Below are 17,476 nucleotides of genomic sequence, written 5' to 3'. Positions count from 1 at the left end.
TCATCCACTGCCCCAGGATTCTGGGGGTCCCATGAATCCCCTGGGATTGGGGGGTCTCATCCATCCCTCATGGATTTGGGATCTCATCCATCCCCTGGGATTTGGGGTCCCATGCATCCCTCAGGATTGGGGGGGTCTCATCCATCCCCTGGGGCTGCGGGCTCCCATGAATCCCCTTGGATTGGGGGCTTCATCCATCCCCTGGGATTCGGGATCTCATCCATCCCCTGGGATGGGGGGGGATCTCATCCATCCCCTGGGATTCGGGATCTCATCCATCCCCTGGGATTGGGGGGATCTCATCCATCCCCTGGGATTGGGGGGGTCTCATCCATCCCCTGGGATTGGGGGTCTCATCCACCCCCCCCCCCCCCCGAGGCTCAGCCAGGTAGGAATGGGGGGATAAGGACAGGGAATTTGTCCTGAGGGTGACCCATCGTTGGGAAGAGGTTTTGGAGCTCATCCCGGTGCCCCTGGGGGCTCCCGCAAATCTGTCACAGCCCCCCTGAGCTGTCCCCTCATCCCCGTCCTGGCTCCCTGAGCACTTTGGAGCCGGCTCTTCCCGGCCTCTCCAAGCATTTCCTCCCGCAAGGAGAGCAAAGGAGGAGCCCTGAGCGTCCCTGCCCGGCTCCAGGCGCGCTCCCGGATCCTCCCAGGAGCCTGGAATTATTTAGCGGAGCTCAGCAGGTGCCAGCTCCCCCTCCGGGCTCGGTGTCTCCTTGTTTTCCATAGAAAATTCCCAGCCAAAACATCCTCCCAGGGGGAGCCCTGCGGGGATCCTGAGCGCTCCCGCCGGGAGGAGGAGGAGGAGCAGGGATGTGAGGGGAGCTCGGGCTTGGAGGGACACGCTGTACACCGGGGACTGGGCCAGAAATCCCGAATATTTGGGAAGGGAAATGTGCCTGGAAAGCACAGCCCGTCTGCAGGGAGGGAGGGTGTGCGGAAAGTGGGGAAAAAAAAAGAAAAAGAAAAAAAGAAAAAAAAAAAAAAGACCGGGAAAGGGAGGAAAACCCCAGGGAAGGGATTTTTATCCCCTCTGAGCGTTGTGGTGGCAGCTGGAGAAGGGATGGCCTGGAGGCTCCGGGGTGATGGAGAGGATGGAGGGGTCGGATCCCACTCCAGGGAGTGAATTCCCGGGAAATCGGTGCGAGGGCAGCAGCCAGGACCATCTGCTGCTGTTTTGGAGCATCTCCGGCCAGCAGCTCCGAGGATTTCAGGGCCTGGAGGTTTTTCTGGAAAATCAGATCAGGTTGGATAAGGAATTCCAGCCTCCCCAGCTTCTGGAATTTTCAAGGATTTGGGATAAGCTCCCTTTGGAGGAGGAACCCTCTGCTGGGGCTGCCGGTGGTGTCCTGGGAATGCTGAGGAGCCCCCTAGGGTCACATCCCCTTTTCCAGCCCAACCCAGGGAATTCCAGCCCGCTGGAGCTCAGCCCGAGTGTTCCCCACAGAATCCAGGACTTCCTGTCCACCCTCATCCCAACCAGACCCGGATTATCCCAGCAAAGTGAGAATTTTCCATCTGAAGAACCCCACGAGGCTTTTCCCTGTTTTCCTCTCCATCCAAGCCTGGAACCCCTCACTCCCGTTATCCCCCGTGTCCCAAAGGTCCTGGCAGGGCTCCCTTGGCACCAGGAGGGCACTGATAGGACCTCATCGCTCCCGTTCCTTTCATCCCAAATCACTTCCATGAAGTTTTTCCACATCTTTCCTCCCCAAAAACGCCAATTCCCTGCTGCTGACTGCTCAGAGATGGTGACAGGAGCTGGGAATGTGCAGCCCCGGATTCCTGGAATCCCAGGGTCCTTTATCGCGGCCATTCCAGGATCCCGCTCTGCGTCTCATCCCCGCCTGGTTTGCTTTGGTTTTCTGAGCAGGGATTGTTTGGGATGGATTTTTTCCAGCTGTTTTGATCAAACCCTTCGGATCTGGAAGCACCGAATCTGGCCCGGCTTTGCCTTTAATCCTCCGGGAGCCGGGAGCTTCCCCGCGGACGGACACAGATTTAGCGGGATGAGGGGACTGGACGCTTCCCAACAAAACAAAGCGGCAAAGCTTTTGTTTCCCAACAAAACAAAGCAACGAGAACAATTCCCTGCTGCTCCTGCCGAGGCTGAAATTTAGGATTTAAACCCGCCCGGAGCTTCCTGCCAGGCTCGGTTCCGTCAGCAGCTTCCTGGGATTTTTACTCATGGAAATTCCTGCTCCTTCCACGCTTCCCAGGAGTTTCAGCCTTGTTGCTGTGGCCTTTCCCTCCTGCTGGTTTTCCCTGCTGTCCCCATCCCAGGAGAAAGTCTCCAATTCCAGGGGTTGAACATGTGGATCCCCCCTGGACCTCGTCCCTAAAGGCAAATCCCTGAGAGTTTGAAGGTCCCAGCTCCTCTTTGACGAGATTCCAGAGTCAGAATTCCCAAAGAGGATCCAAGGAACCCCTTGGCACCTCCAGCCCTGCTCGGGCGGGTTTGGGGAAGGTTTTGGCATCTCCTGAGTGGGGAGGGAGCAGCGAAACCACGACCCCAGGTCCCTCTGTGCTCCAAAGGGAATTCCCAGTGCCTGGAGCTGGTGATCCCAGGTTTGTGTGGTTTTCCTGCGTGTTTGCACCCTGGAGTTCCTGTTCCTGCTGGTCCTGGCCCTTTCCAGGCTTTGTGAAATGCAGGGGGATTTCTGGGGCTCCATCCATGCAGGGAATCCTCATTTTCCTCCTCTTTCCCTTCTTCCTCTTCTCCAGATACCTCTGGATTGCTCCATCCTAGGGAATCCTCCTCTTCCTCTCTCATTGCTCCATCCATGCAGGGAACCCTCATTTTCCTCCTCTTTCTCCTCTTCCTTCTCTTCCTTCTCTTCCTCTTCCTCCTCTTCCTCCTCTTCTTCCTCTTCTTCCTTTTCTTTATCTTCTTCCTCTTCTTCCTCTTCTTCCTCTTCTTCCTCTTCTTCCTCATCTCCAGCAACCTCTGGATTGATTCATCCATGCAGGGAACCCTCCTCTTCCTCCTTTTCCTCCTTTTCCGCCTTTTCCTCCTTTTCCTCCTTTTCCTCCTTTTCCTCCTCTTCCTCCTTTCCCTCCTCTTCTGCCTCTTCCTGCTCTTCTTCCTCTTCCTCATCTTCCTCCTCTTCCCCCTTTTCCTCCTTTTCCTCCTCTCCTCCTTTTCCTCCTTTTCCTCCTTTCCCTCCTCTTCCTCCTCTTCCTCCTTTTCCTCCTCTTCCTCCTCTTCCTTCTCTTCCTCTTCCTCCTCTTCCTCCTTTTCCTCCTCTTCCTCCTCTTCCCCCTCTTCCTCCTTTTCCTCCTCTTCCTCCTCTTCCTCCTTTTCCTCCTTTTCCTCCTCTTCCTCCTCTTCCTCCTTTCCCTCCTCTTCCTCCTCTTCCTCCAGGCATTCCCTGGACAGAGATCTCTGCTCTCCGCAGGGCCCCCTGGAATTCCCAGTGCCTGGGGAAGATCCCTATGGATTCCTGCCCGCCTTGGGCTCTGCCGAGGACGAGCTCCCCCCAGGAGCAGGCAGGGAAAGGGGAATCCCGAGGGATTCAGGGAATCCCGAGGGATTCAGGGATCCCGGGATCCCTTTGGGGTGGAGGGAGCAGGCCCCACATCTGGCCAGCGACCTCAGCCAGCCCTGCCTCGACCCCGAGCCTCCCTTTTCCCTTCTTCCCTTCCCAGCCACGCATTCTTCAGCCCAAACAACATTCTTGGATCGAGATTTGAGGGAATCTGGAGGGACTCGGTCACCCGGAGACGGAGCAACAGCCGGGCGAGCGCCGCTGGAAACTCTGACCGGGGCTGCTCCGGCCCCATCCGGCAGCGCCGGGTGCTCCCAGAGCTCCTGGAATCACCGAATTTCCATGGGAGCTGCTGCCCGTGCCGAGGGAGGGACAGCAAATCCCAAATTGTCCCTTCCAGTCCATGGCTGGGTGATGGGAAACGCTGGGAGAGGGTGGGAGAGGGTGGGAAATGGTGGGAAATGGTGGGAAATGGTGGGAAAGGGTGGGAAAGGGTGGGAAAGGGTGGGAAAGGGTGGGAAAGGGTGGGAAAGGGTGGGAAAGGGTGGGAAAGGGTGGGATGGCATTTTCCCCATCCTGCCGTAATTCCAGGCTTGGAATCTCACCTGATTGCTGCCTGGAGTCGCTGGGTCTGTGGGTTGGTGTGGAGTGGGTTCGGTCCTGACAGTTCCCAGCCCCACAGAATGTCCCTGCAGCCCATCCCAGATTCCCAGCCCTGTGGGATATCCTTACAGCCCACCCCAAACTCCCAGCCCCATGGAATCTCTACAACCCACCCCAAACTTCCAGCCCTGTGGGATATCCTTACAGCCCATCCCAAACTTCCAGCCCCACAGAATATCCTTGGAGTCCATCCCAAACTCTCAGCCCCATGGAATATCCTTGCAGCCCATCCCAGATTCCCAGCCCCATGGAATGTCCTTGGAGCCCACCCCAAACTTCCAGCCCCGTGGAATATCCTTGGAGCCCATCCCAAACTCTCAGCCCCATGGAATATCCTTGGAGCCCATCCCAGATTCCCAGCCCCATGGAATGTCCTTGGAGCCCACCCCAAACTTCCAGCCCCATGGAATGTCCTTGGAGCCCACCCCAAACTCCCATCTCCATGAAATCCCTACAGCCCACCCCAAACTTCCAGCCCCACAGAAATTCCTCTGGATCCCCTCTGCCCTCAGTGTGTGGGCTCCCTCCCCTTCCCTGCAAATCCAAGGCTCTGGATTCCCCTAAATCCCCTGAATTCCCTAAATCCCCATCTCCAGGCTGGCTCGGCACAAGGAGGGTCAGAGCTCCTCGCAGCCACTGGAAAAAAAAGGGCTTGGAAAAGGTTAAGGGATTCATTTGGAGCAGGGCTGGAAACTCTGAAGCGTTTCCTCATCCCGACGTTCCCTCCTGTCCCTGGACGGCTCTGACACCTCCATGGATACGCAGCCAAACACATCTGGGAGTGCTGGGCTTCCACAGGAGCCTGCCCGGGATTATCCCGGGACAAATCCCGCCGGGAGGCCGGGAGGGAGCTGAGAGGCCACTGAGGCACAGCCGGGGTCACAGCTCCCCTCCCGGTGCCACCCCGGGGCTGGGATGTGTCCAGGGCTGTGGGGGCTCTCCAGGGGTGCCAGGGGGTGCCAGGGCCAATCCCAGCAGGATTGGGATGGGATCCCATCCCAGCAGGATTGGGATGCTGATCCCATCCCATCCCAGCAGGATTGGGATGCTGATCTCATCCCAGCAGGATTGGGATGCTGATCTCATCCCAGCAGGATTGGGATGGGATCCCATCCCAGCAGGATTGGGATGCTGATCGATCCCAGCAGGATTGGGATGGGATCCCATCCCAGCAGGATTGGGATGCTGATCGATCCCAGCAGGATTGGGATGCTGATCCCATCCCAGCCCTGGGATGCTGATCAATCCCTGATCCCTGAGCTCCATCCCTGGATGGGACATGCCATCACCTCCCTGTCCCTCGCTGGACTCCAGAAGGGCACAGGAAGCTCCAGGACGTTTTCCAGGGGGAATTGCTCCATGATTTCAGGTCCCAGCTCCCTCTCCCCTCCGGGACATTGAGGCTCCAAAAGCCTCCAGGTGCTGCCTGAGGCTGTGCAAGGAGCAGCAGGAAAACGGCGCCGTTTCCCCAATCCCTGTTTTCCAAGCCCTGCAGCATCCTCAGATCCCCAATCCCTGTTTTCCAAGCCCTGCAGCATCCTCAGATCCCTAATCCCTGTTTTCCAAGCCCTGCAGTGTTTCCATGCTCAGATTCCCAATCCCTGTTTTCCAAGCCCTGCAGCATTCCCATCCTCAGATCCCAAATCCCTGTTTTCCAAGGTCCAAGACATTTCCTTGTTCCTGCAGTGATTCCACTTAAATCCCTGCAGGACAAATGAATCCCTATAGGAGAAATAAAATCCCTAAAGGAGAAATAAATCCCTATAGGAAAAATGTAAATCCATACAGGGCAAATTAAACCCATATAGAAGAAATAAAATTCCTATAGGACAAAGAGAAATCCCTATAGGAGAAATAAAATCCCTATAGGACAAAGAGAAATCCCTATAGGAGAAATAAATCCCTATAGGACATAAAAATTCTTATAGGACAAATACAATCCCTATAGAACAGACATAAATCCATATAGGACAAACATAAATCCCTACAGGAACAATAAAATCCCTATTAGAGAAATAAATACCCCTAGGACAAATAAAATCCCTCTAGGACAAATAAATCCAGCTAGGAAAAATAAATCCATGTAAGACAAACATAATTCCCTACAGGAAAAATGTAAATCCATATAAAACAAATAAAATTCCTATAGGACAAATATAAATCCCTATAGGACAAGTAAATCCAGACAGGAAAAATAAATGCATGTAAGACAAATAAAATCCCTATAGGACAAATGTAAATCCATATAGAACAATAAAATTCCTATAGGATAAATATAATTCCCTATAGGACAAATAAAATCCCTACAGGAGAAATACAAATCCAGCTAGGAAAAATAAATCCATGTAAGACAAATACAATCCCTATAGGACAGATGTAAATCCATATAGGACAAACATAAATCCGTGCAGGGTAAATTAATTCCATCTAGAGGTTAATTAATGATTAACGTCCCCTCTTGGATCCCCCAGTATCCCCCCGGCTCCGGGAAGGTCACGGCCCGGGGCTGCCCTCCCAGACGAGCTGTTTGTCTCTGCAAAGCATCTAAAAAATGAACTAAAAAAAACCCACAAAAAAAAACCAACAAAGGGAAAAGAGAAACATCGGCTGCCTGGGAAAGCCATCAGCGCTCCTGCCTGCTCCTGCCACCTGGCATCCCAAAAATTCCCGATCCCTGCGAGCCCTGCCAGGGCAGCGCAGCCACCTCTGCCCTCCCTGCCCTGCTCGGCCCCTCCTGAGCTGTGAAACCCCTCGGGGAGAAAGGCAGAGCACTTGGGGGATTTTTTTAAGAGGAAAAAAAAATTTTAAAATTTAATAAAAAAATAAAATTCCTCGGAGATAAACAGGAGGAAGGAGCGGGGCGTGGGCGGCGCTGCTGCTGCTGCTGTGCAGCTGAGCTGAGTATTTGGGGGGGACTGGGGGGTCCTGGCTGCGATTTTGGGGACACAAAAAGCATCTGGGAGGGGGGGGGGCACAGGGTGGGAGTGTCCCCTGGGGTTTGGGGGTCCCTCTGTGCCACACCCGCGCTCTGGGGTGCAGCTCTGCTCCCTTTCCCTCCTTGGGGGGTGGGAGCTGGGATGGGTGGGATCATTCCTGGGACCCTGCAGAGCTGGGAGAGGCTGGAGCAGCCAGGCCAGGGATGGGGATTGGGATGTGTGGGATCATTCCCTCATTCCCTGAGCCCCATGGAGCTGGGAGAGGCTGGAGCAGCCAGGCCAGGGATGGGTATTGGGATTTTTGGGATCATTGCCTCATTCCCTGAGCCCCACAGAGCTGGGAGCAGCCAGGCCAGAGATGGGGATTGGGATTTGTGGGATCATTCCCTGGACCCTGTGGAGCTGGGATGAACTTCTGGGGGTCCATGGGCAGCTGCAGCCAGGCTGGGAGTGGGAGGTGGGGTGTGTGGGATCATTCCCTCATTCCCTGAGCCCCACGGAGCTGGAAAAGGCTGGAGCAGCTGGGGAAGGGATGGGGATTGGGATTTTTGGGATTATTCCCTAAGCCCCATGGAGCTGGGGAAGGCTGGAGCAGGGCCCATGGCAGCCTCAGCCAGGCTGGGGATGGATATTGGGATTTGAGGGACCATTCCCTGGACCGTGTGGAGCTGGGAGAGGCTGGAGAAGTCCCACTGGGAGTGGGAGCTGGGATTTGTGGGGTCATTCCCTCATTCCCTGAGCCCCATGGAGCTGGGAGAAGCTGGAGCAGCCAGGCCAGGGATGGGGATTGGGATTTGTGGGATCATTCCCGGGACCCTGCAGAGCTGGGAGAGGATGGAGCAGCCGGGCCGGGGGCGGGCTCTGGGATATGTGGGATCATTCCTGGGCCCCGCGGAGCTGGGAGAGGCTGGAGCGGGGGCAGCCGCAGCGCTGGGGCGGGGGCTGCCAGCCCGTGAGCGATAATTAGCGATGATCAAAGCCGCTCCTTCCCGACAATCCTCGTGCGGATGCCTGGAAATCTCCCGGCTGCTGGCGGGGGGGGGGGAAAAAACAACCCCCGCTGCCGGCTGAGCTGCTCCAGCATCTCCAGAGCCAGGAGGGGATTTTGGGGGGCTGGGAGGGGGCGGGCAGAGCTCTGGGGTGTCCGGGGCTCCACGGGCGCATCCCTGCAGGGTCACAAAGAGGGAATCGAGGAGCTGGGAGCTCTTGGGGAGATGGAGCAGGAGGGGAGGAGGCGATGGAGCAGCGGCCGGGCCAAACTCTGACTGGGGCTGCTCCTGCCGCATCCTGGACGCTCCCGGAGCTCCTGGAATCACCGGATTTCCATGGGAGCTGCTGCACGGCTTCCCTGGCATGGGGCGAGCTGCCCATGCTGAGGGAGGGACAGAAAATCCCGAATTGTCCCTGCCCGCCCCAGCCCAGCCCAAGCTGTCCCCAGGGCCGGGTCACGTCTGCCCTCCCTTTGCTGTGCTGGGAATGAGGGAAGGGCTGAACCTGGATTTGGGATGCTCTGAGAGCTCCCTTTGCCGTGCTGGGAGTGAGGGAAGGGCTGAACCTGGATTTGGGATGCTCTGAGCCCTCCCTTTGCTCTTCCTTTAATGAGGAAGGTCTGAACCTGGATTTGGGATGCTCTGAGCCCTCCCTTTGCTGTGCTGGGAATGAGGGAAGGGCTGAACCTGGATTTGGGATGCTCTGAGCCCTCCCTTTGCTGTGCTGGGAATGAGGGAAGGGCTGAACCTGGATTTGGAATGCTCTGTGCCCTCCCTTTGCTCTCCTGGGAATGAGGGAAGGTCTGAACCTGGATTTGGAATGCTCTGTGCCCTCCCTTTGCTGTCCCTCCGCTGTCACAGCCCCGTGCCAGGGCCACTGCGCAGCCCCGGGGTGTGGAAAGGTTGGAAACGTTCCTAAAATTCCCAGGAAAGGCCACCCCAGGCTGCTTTTCTCCCTCTGGAAAGCCAAGGAAAGGGAAAGGGGTGCCCAAACCGGGCCCAACCCAAACGCGGGGCTCAGCGGTGCCCCCAGGAATAACCTCGGGGAAAAACCGCTCCTGCTCCCGGGATTTCCCTGATTCCCGGTGGAATTCGGGAGCTCCCGCCGCTCCCTACAGGCAGGGAGGGATCGCTGCCCTGCTGATGTGGAAGCTCTGGGTCTGCTCGGCTCCCCAGGTTCTCCTGCCGGGAGGAGGCAGCGGCGGCCGCTCCTCCCTCTCCTCCTTCCCTCCCTCTCCCTCCCCACGCTCCGATATTCCCACTTTTCCAGCGGCTCTGCGATGATCCGGGCTGCGAGGAGCTGCCCCTGTCCCGCTCCGGCAGCGAATCCTCCCGATCCCAACGCCCCTTCCCGACCATTCCCCGCTTCCAGCGAGCCCGACCTCCCCATCAATAAATCAGCCGCGTTTGAATAAAATAAATAATTCACCCTCACCCCCAGCCCCGCGCCGAGCGCCGGCTGCGGGGTTTAATTAATCCTCTCGTGGATTAATTAAACCCCCGGGGGCTGCGCGGGGCTGGGGATGGATGGGGATGGATGGGGATGGATGGGGATGGATGGGGATGGAATGGGATGGATGGAGATGGATCAGGATGGATCAGGATGGAATGGGATGGATGGAGATGGATCAGGATGGATCAGGATGGACCAGGATGATGCCAGCGGCTTCAGGATCATCCCAGCCCCGCTGATAACTCCGGGAAATTCCAGCAGCGCATCCCGATCATTCCCTCTGGCGATATTTTGTTTTTCCCTCCGGGTGTTTTAAAAGGGGAAAATTCCCCTTTGCTGCGGAGCTGCCGGAGGAAACCCCCGCAGGATCCTCTCCCCGAGTTTTTCCTCTGGGAAATAACAGCGGCTTTTTGCTTTTCCCGACCTTTCCAGCCGGGGCTGCTCAATAGCGGGAGATCCTGGGCAAATGTCTCCATCCAGGATTAGCAGAGAGCCAGGAACAAACACCGACCCCCAGGTGCTGGATTGGGAATCACCTCCCAAAATCCTGCCAGGATTTTGGATCCTCCTCCCCCCGACACTCGGGAGGGGTGGGAAGAGTTTTTCCTCGGTTTTGGATTCTTTAAAAGTTTCACCCCTGGGTGGTGCCGGGGATGATCCCGAGCAGGCTCCTCGCACTCCCTGAGGGGGTTTCCAGATTTTTCCTCGGCTCTGCCCCCCAAATCCAGAAGGAAATCCCTGCCGTGCTGGCAGGGAAAGCCGCAGAGGCGCGGGGTTAATTAGCGAGCAGCCTAACGAGGTCTGGTACTAATTACACCCCCCTCGGCCCGGAAGCAGCTGTGCAGTGACGTGGCCGGTGCATGGGTGGCCCCCTGTCCCCCCACTCCGGGCTCAGCACCCATGGGTGCCAGGGGACCCCCTGGGGACCCCAATTCCAGCTCTGCCGGGGCCCTGCAGGATTTGGGAAGTGCTTCCACACTCTCCTGGTACTGGACATCAGGGTGGGGACCCCCGGCCGTGTCCCCCCTCTTCCAGCAGGGATATCCCGTGGGATTTTGGGGTTGTCCCGTGGGATTTTGGGGTTGTCCCGTGGGATTTTAGGGTCATCCCACAGCCAGGAGAAAGAATCCCAGGATGATTTCACTTGGAAAACCCCTCCGAGATCAGTGGGAAGGGGTGGGGTGGCTTTTGGGGCTGATCCCGCTGATCCAGGGAAAGCTTTTCCCGATCCCTGGAGCCTCCCTGGTCGCTGCCTCTCCCCCTCCTCGAGCGGGGCAGGGAATGTGCTGGAAAATCTCCGCGTTTCCTGCAGCTCCAGAGGCTCAAATGTTGCCCTTGGCCGAGCCTGAAGGGGCTTTTTGTTGGGAAAACGGCAGCGGGGATTGTTTGGAATTCTCCTTCCAGGTTTCTCTTCCCGCCCTCCTTCTCCCAGCTTTCTCCCGAACATGATCCCGGGGGATTCACGGCGCTGGAGCATCACTGGGACAACCCAAAAGGCCAAATCCCGGCGCTTCCAGCTCCTATCCAGCCTTTCCCCCCTTCCCTGGGCTTCCTCCCCGCTGCTTCCCAACCCTCCCAATTAAACATTTCCGAGCGAGGTTGTCTGGAAGCTCCGCAGCTCCAGAAATCCCAGCAGGTCGCCTCTGAGGAGAACTTTCAAAGGCTTTTCTCCACTCTCAGAGCTGCTGGAGCTCCCGGGTGGATGCAGGAATGCAGGAACAGGCACAGGGATAACAAAGGCACGGCACAGCCCAGGATTTTAGGGAATTCCAGGCCGAGATTGCAGCTCCCAGCCCCTCCTGGGTGGAGCCTGGGGTGCAGCTCCCAGGGACAGCCAGGACAGGGCTGGATCATGGGAACCTCCCATGAGTGCATCTCTTGCTCCAGATTCGGCTTGCACAGCTCCAGGGGGGGTTTGATTCCTGCCCCAGGAGGGCTCGGACACGTCCAGCTTTCCCTGCTGGGCTGTATCCATGTTCATTCCCAACCCTGCAGGAAACCACGGAACCCTGGGGGTGTTTGCAAGAGCCAGGGCTCCAGGCTGGCGTGGAATTGTTCCTTGTTGGAAATGTCAGGGAACCTGGAGGGGGAGCAGCAGTGGTTGGAGCTGGATTTCTTGGAGCTGGATCTGCTGATGCGGTCACTCATCCATCCATCCATCCATCCATCCCTCCCTCCATCCATCCATCCCTCCATCCATCCATCCATCCATCCCTCCCTCCATCCATCCATCCCTCCATCCATCCATCCATCCATCCCTCCCTCCATCCATCCATCCCTCCATCCATCCATCCCTCCATCCCTCCATCCATCCATCCATCCATCCATCCATCCCTCCCTCCCTCCCTCCATCCATCCATCCCTCCCTCCATCCATCCATCCATCCATCCATCCATCCATCCATCCATCCATCCATCCATCCGTCCATCCATCCATCCATCCATCCCTCCCTCCCTCCCTCCATCCATCCATCCATCCATCCATCCATCCATCCCTCCCTCCATCCATCCCTCCCTCCCTCCATCCATCCATCCATCCATCCATCCATCCATCCATCCATCCATCCATCCATCCATCCACCCATCCCTCCATCCATCCCTCCATCCATCCATCCACCCATCCCTCCCTCCCTCCCTCCCTCCCTCCATCCATCCATCCATCCATCCATCCATCCATCCATCCCTCCCTCCCTCCATCCATCCATCCATCCATCCATCCATCCATCCATCCATCCATCCATCCATCCATCCATCCATCCATCCATCCATCCATCCATCCATCCATCCATCCATCCATCCATCCCTCCATCCATCCATCCATCCCTCCCTCCATCCATCCATCCGTCCATCCCTCCATCCATCCATCCCTCCCTTCCTCTCCCCCCAGCCCCCCCTGCCACCCCACAGGGCCGGAGGGGAGCACAGGGGCAGGGCGGGAGGTGAATCCCTGAGGAGATCTTTGGGACATTCCCAAAGTTGGGATGTGGGCACGGCCGAGGGCACCGTGGCTGTGCAGCCGCCGGGCTCCTGGCGGTGCCGGGCTCTGGCGAGACACAGCTGGACTGCTCCGCGTTTTTCCAGGCCCGTGTCCCGCTCCCGCTCCATTCCACGTGTTTTGATTTCCTATTAAAGCAGCGCCGTCTCGTTTCCTCCCAGAAAAACACGGCTCCTCCAGCGGGATGGATTCCTGGTGCTGAAAAACAACCAGGGGGCACCTGCTGCCTTCTCCCCTCTCCTGTCCTTTCCCTCTCCTTCCCTCTCCCAGCCCCACAGCCCCTCTGGGGGATGCTGGATCTCTTTTCCAGAGGGAGATGGATGCAGATTTCCATCCGTCCAGGCTGCTGGTGCCTCCCCTTCCCTCCCAGGCTTTCCCTGCTCCGGGCAGGCTTGGGTGGTTTTTTCAAGGAAAGGGAACCAGCCACGCTTTTCCAGCTCCTCCATCCCTTCCAGCCCTCCAGGGGCTGCGGGAAAGGGCCTGGAGCACCCCTAGGCAGGCGGGATTGATCCTGGGAGGCCGCGGGAGCAGCTCCCGGAGCCTCTGGAAGCGGCGGGCGCGGATGCCTCGGGGATGAAAACACTTCCTGCGCCTCCACCTCCACCTGACATTTGGGAACAGCGGAGCCGCGGCTCCCGGGAGCTTTCCAGATTCCTTTCGGTGGAGCCGTCACGGGGGCAGGGAGGAGGCAGAGAGGGACGGAAGGAGGGAGGGAGGGAGGGAGGGAGGGAGGGAGGAGGTGTCGGGGCAGCGGCCGCTCCGGGACAGCCTGGACGGGAGCCGGGCCCCGCTGTTCTCCCGGGAACCGGGTGTTCATCCCCAGAACCGGGTATTTATCTACAGAACAGGGTATTAATCCCCAGACCTGGGTATTTATCTCCAGAACTGGGTATTTATACCCAGAACTGGATGTTCATCCCCAGAACCGGGTGTGCATCCTGAAAATCAGGTGGTCATCCCTAGAACTGGGTATTTATACCCAGAACCGGGTGTTCATCCCCAGAACCGGGTGTTTGTTTATCCCGGGCCAGAACCGGGTATTTATCCCCAGAACCGGGTGTTTGTTTATCCCGGGCCAGAACCGGTGTTTATCCCGGGCCAGACCGGGGCGGGTTGACTGCAGCCTGGCCCCAGGGCTGGGTGGGTGCTCAGCTCCCCCTCCCGATGGCCCTGCTGGCACCAGGGCTGTGCCACCCTCGGGAGGGTCCCTGCCAGGGGTCCCTGGGTGAGCAGGAAATGTTTTGTGCTCCTCTGTCCCCATCCCACCCTCCTTCCCTGTCCCCAAACGCCGCAGGTGACACGGCCGGGGCTGTCCCCTCCAGGGCTGCAGCTCCAGCAGAGCCCCCAGGGCTGTGGGCTGTCCCTGTTTTGGGGTCAATTCCTGTTTTGGCCCAGCTGCAATTTGACATTTCCACACTGGAGCAGGTTTGGGATGGTGCCGCTGCAGTGGGGGGCTCTGGGGCTCCCGGGTTTTGCTCTGGCTCTGCTCCAGCCTCTGGAAAACACGGGATGGGCATGGAGGGAGCACAGCAGCTCCCGGGAAGGCTGTGATGGTGATTTGATAGGATTGAGCAGCCTTGAAGGATGAGCCGGGCTCCTCAGGCAGGGAGATGCTCCTTTTCCAGCCTGGAGTGACGGATTTGGGATGAAATATTGGGATGGAAAGGCTGGCAGGGCTCTGAGGCTGCAGCCCCCAGGGAACACAGCAGGACAGGGAAGGAGCATCCAGAACATTCCTGCCTGATCCTGGCTCCTGGGGACAGGGTGAGGTGAGGGACACTGAGGGATTGTCCTTTGGGAAGGGAAAAAGAAAAGGAAAACATGGGATGAGGAAGGTGCAGGTGGCTTTGATGCCTTGCCAAGGTTCCCTTGGAGCCTGAGGGCCACTGGAGGGAATTCCCAAGGGATGAGGCTCAGGGATGCAGGGGGCTGGGAAAGGGGACGTGGCTGAGGTTGGGGACATCCAAGGAAAGGCACCTCAACCCCCTGAGCCTGGAATTCCCGGGTGTGGGATGAGCAGCAGCACCTGAAGGAAGGCGATGGCGCTGACCAGGGAGTGACCAAAGGCCCTGAGCTGCTCCAACTCCTTTGGGATGGAAATCTGCACCTTCAGCCAGAAATTCCAGCCAAATTCCAAGCCTGGGGGAAGTGGTGACGGCCCAGGGAAGGTCCTCACCCCGGGCTGGAGCTTTCCTGGGATTTGGGGACACCTGGGATTGCAGGGAGTGGCTCCAGGTGAGGTTTGAGTCTTGCCTGAAGGGTTTTTAGCCATGCAGGAAATCTCTGCGTCTCCATCCGAGGCTTTTCAGGGCTCTGAAATCCTGGGAAGAGGGAAAGGGCAGGTCTGGAGGTGGCCTGCAGGACCAGCTGTTTACTGGGCTTGGGGAACGAGGGAGGAAATAACACAAAACCCTCCAAGGATGCCGGGCTGGGAGGGTTTGCAAATTCCAGAGAGGACAGAGGGGTTAGAAAAATCCACAGGAAGCACAAAGGCCCAGAAGTTGGGAAAACGAGAAGCAAATCCATCTGGAAGGGACCCTGGAACAGCAACAGAGCTGCGAGAAATCCCCTTTTTTGGGGAAAGGGGCTCTGTCAGCTCTAATCCAAGTTTTTCCAAGGGTTTTGGCAGCTCCTGTGGCTCGGTGAGGGCTGAGCTCGGCCCAAACCCGGCGCTGGCAGGAGCCCCTCGAGCTGACCCCGGGCTCTGGCTGCAGCCTCGCTGTCCCGAGGGTGCCAGCTGGGATTGCAATTCCCTGGATAAAAACCTTCCCTGGGCCCTGTCCCAGGGCTCCCAGCCCAGCCCCGGGGCCACGGAGGCGCCTCAGGGGTGGAGGGTGGGTCACAGCCCCCGCTCGTGGGTTGTTGTCGCCGTCCTGGGGTGCAAAGAGGTGGGAAAAAATCGTGGATATAATGGATAAAATCATATATCCATATATAAAACCCATGGAATGAACCAGCTGCAGCTCCTGGTGGAGTCTGGAAGCTGGAACCTGCTCCCCTGCTGAGCAAACCCAAATCAATTTGGGGTTTTTGGGGTGAGGAGCCTTTCCCATCCTCCCCTGATCCTTTTGCTGTGCCCCCACAAATCCGTCGGGGCTCAGCACTTCCCAATCCTTGCAGGAATTCCCTGGAATGGGAGAACCAGGGAGGGGATTTTGGGATCTGGACCGCCCTCAACTCTTTGGGCACTTCCAGGGAGTTGTCCCCTGGCTCGGGGTGGCCGAGGGTCCCCAGGGACAGCGGGAAAGATTTAAAGGGAAATGGGGAAGGTTTAAGTGGGGTCCGGAAGGTTAAAGTTGGATTAATTTGGCCTTAATGGCTCTGCCACAAATTCCTTCTGGGAGCGCTCCCAGAGCTCCCTTGCTAATTAAACAACCTAATGAAGGGATTTGATTAAAGGCAGCGAAGTCGTCGTGGCTGCCCAGGTGCCTCGTAGGAACCTGGGGATGCAAAGCGGGAATAAAAGCTGGGAATGCAGCCTGGGAATGCTGATTCCTCGGGAGCAGGAGTGCTCCAAACGCTGATTTTGCCGTGATTTATCGCCCTGGTCCCTGTTTGTCACCTGCCTGCGTGCCAAGGGCTCGGGATCAGAGGGACGGCCCCGGAATTCTGCGATTCCGGGGCTCTCTGGGGAATAAATCCCGGTTTTTTTCCACTGGGAATGCCGCAGTCCGGGGGTTTGAGCTGCCAGCAGGGAGTGAGGGATGTCCCGGGAGGGGCAGGGAATGAGGATTGTGGAGGCTCCCTTGGATGGCAGCCGGTGGCACGGGCAGCCAGGCGCTGCGGTAATTAACGGCAGTAATTAAAATAATGGGGATAATTGATAAGAGCCGCGTTGGGAAGAGGGGGAGAGGAGGGTCCGGGCTGCGCGGGGAGAGTGGGAAGGAGCCGCGTGAGCAGCGGGGGGAGCGCGGTGACCTCGGCGGGGAGAGCGAGGATTACTCAGCGCCGCCGGCTGGGCCCGGCCTGAGTCACCGCCGGCAGCGGGACCGGCCCCGAGCGGGGACGGCCGGGGGAGGCGGGAACGGGGAAACGGGGAATGGGGGGAATGGGGGGAATGGGGGGATACAGGGAATGGGGGATACAGGGAATGAGGGGATACAGGGAATGGGGGATACAGGGAATGGGGGATACAGGGAATGGGGGATACAGGGATACAGGGAATGGGGGATACAGGGAATGGGGGGAATGGGGGGAATGGGGGGATACAGGGAATGGGGGATACAGGGAATGAGGGGATACAGGGAATGGGGGATACAGGGAATGGGGGATACAGGGAATGGGGGATACAGGGAATGGGGGATACAGGGAATGGGGGGATACAGGGAATGGGGGATACAGGGAATGGGGGGATACAGGGAATGGGGGAGACAGGGAATGGGAGATACAGGGAATGGGGGGGATACAGGGAACGGGGGATACAGGGAACGGGGGATACAGGGAACGGGGGATACAGGGATACAGGGATTGAGGGGATAGGGGATACAGGGAATGCAGGGATGGGGGGATATGGGGATGGGGGATACAGGGATGCGGTAATGGGTGGGTGCAGGGAATGTGGGGATACAGGGTCAGAGAGACGGGGGGATACAGGGAATGTGGGGATGAGGGGATGGGGGATGTAGAAATGTAGGGATATGGAGATGCAGGGATGGAGGGTTTCAGGGATGCAAGGGTGAAGGGATGCAGGAATGCAGGAGTGAAGGGTTGGGGGATGCAGACATGTTGGAATACAGGGAATAACGGGATATTGGGATACAGGGTTGCAGGGATGCAGGGGTGAAGGCTGAGGATCCCTGAGCCCGGGGCAGGATCCCTGAGGATCAGGACGTGCAGTTTCCCAGCACAGCTGGCCGGGCCAGGCTGCACAGAACAAGCTCTGCTCACTTCCAAGAGGGAAAAGCAGCCAAAGGAGCTGATCCTGGTCCCAGCCAGGTGTTTAAGGGAAAG

Source organism: Prinia subflava, chromosome 23 (assembly GCF_021018805.1).
Source record: "Prinia subflava isolate CZ2003 ecotype Zambia chromosome 23, Cam_Psub_1.2, whole genome shotgun sequence".
NCBI lineage: Eukaryota > Metazoa > Chordata > Aves > Passeriformes > Cisticolidae > Prinia > Prinia subflava.
The sequence above is the reverse complement of the archived record's forward strand: the minus strand, read 5'-3'. Positions refer to the sequence as shown.